This window comes from Elephantulus edwardii, unplaced genomic scaffold (genome assembly GCF_000299155.1).
Source record: "Elephantulus edwardii isolate Elephantulus edwardi_28Jun2011 unplaced genomic scaffold, EleEdw1.0 scaffold00385, whole genome shotgun sequence".
NCBI classification, from domain to species: Eukaryota; Metazoa; Chordata; class Mammalia; order Macroscelidea; family Macroscelididae; genus Elephantulus; species Elephantulus edwardii.
Genome location: NW_006400135.1, coordinates 304086 through 305802, shown reverse-complemented (window position 1 = coordinate 305802; position 1717 = coordinate 304086). Strand labels below are relative to the sequence as shown.

Genomic DNA, 1717 nt, shown 5'->3' with positions numbered 1-1717 from the left:
TTTCAGCAGGAAGTAGCTAAGAGAATACGCCATCCCCTTTTCCTTATGAATCAGGGTGAAGTCTCTCTCAGGGAGGAGAGATAGGGAATGGCAAACGACACACTGACAAAGGAGATTAATCAGAACTAGTTTGACTAGCACTGTGGAAATTGGACAATTAAAACAGACATTTGGGGGGGGGAAGAAGAACGAACTGGGGAGGAGGGTAGAGAAAAGAGTGCAACAATAAACGAATGAATGAAAACCCAAAATCTCTGTAAATGTTCATTAAAACTAATAAAATTTAAAAATAAAAAAAAAATTGTAGAGATAAATTATTGTTCAGATCTATAAAGTTGATTTAGGAGCTCTGGTGGCTTAGTCATAAGTAATTGAATTGACAGTCTGGAGGTATGTGGTTCACTGGATGCTCTATAAGACAAAGATAGGAAATCTCCTCCCATGAAATATAAAGCCTCTGAAAATACACTGGGGTGTCAGCTATGAGTTTACGTCCTCTCAAACGGGACATAATCTCCCACACCAAGTTAGTTTGGATTCACAACAGCTGTGTACAACTACCCACATTTGTTAGTATGCTGTTGTTATATGCCTTTGAGTCGCCTGTGACTCATAGCAACCCTATGCACAACCGCCCTAAACTCTGTTCTATCCCTTGCCAACTTTATTGCCTCTGATACACCTACACACATTACCCCAGTGACAGAATCAATTCATATCATCGAGGGTCTTCTTCTCCTGTACTGTCGGTCCATCCTGCCAAGCATGACATCCTTCTGCAAGGACAGATCCTGCCTTACATGTCCAAAGTATGTCAGACAAAGCTTCAGAATCATTGCCTCCAAGGAGCAGCCTGGCTTCACCCTCTCCAGGACAAACTTGTTTTCCTAGCAGTCCATGGTATATTCAATAATCTTCTCCAACACCACAGCTCAAAGGCATCAATTGACCATCTATCTATCATCCCTAGTCATCGTCCTGCTCTCTGATGCATAACAAGTAATTGCAAAGACCATGGCCTGGGTCAGGCGCACCTTAGTCTCCAGACTGACATCATTGCTTATTAGTATCTTGGAGAGGTCTCTGATTGCAGACTTTCCTAATGCAATTCATCTTTTAATTTCCTGGTTGCTGGTACCAAGAGTATTAATGGTAGAGCCAAACATACTAAAGCTGTTAACAATCTCAATCTCTTCATCATCCATCATGATGTTGCCAATCAGCCCAGTGGTGAGAATCTTTGTTTCCTTGATGTTGAGCTTCAATTCATACTGAAGGCTTCAGTCCTTGACCTTTTGCAGCAAGTGCTTCAGGTCCTCCTCAGTTTCAGGAATCAAGGTGTGTCATATGTATAAAGGAAATTGTTGTTGCGTCTACCTCAAATCCTGATGCCACACTTCTCCTCACAGAGCCCAATCTCCAGGATAATCTGTTCTGTACATAGATTGAAAAGACATGGAAATAGGACACATCCTCGATTCACAACCTTCCTGATTGCAGACTTTCCTAATGCAATTCATCTTTTAATTTCCTGGTTGCTGGTACCAAGAGTATTAATGGTAGAGCCAAACAAACTAAAGCTGCTAACAATCTCAATCTCTTCATCATCCATCATGATGTTGCCAATCAGCCCAGTGGTGAGAATTTTTGTCTTCTTGACATTGAGCCTCAGTCCATATTGAAGGCTGCAGTCCTTGACCCTCTGCAGTAAGTGCAT

At 41.8% G+C, this 1717-nt stretch overlaps 1 pseudogene; it reads left to right on the top strand.

Moving 5' to 3' along the window:
• The window catches only part of LOC102874577, a 47527-nt pseudogene that overhangs the window by 43974 nt on the left and 1836 nt on the right, over window positions 1–1717 (top strand).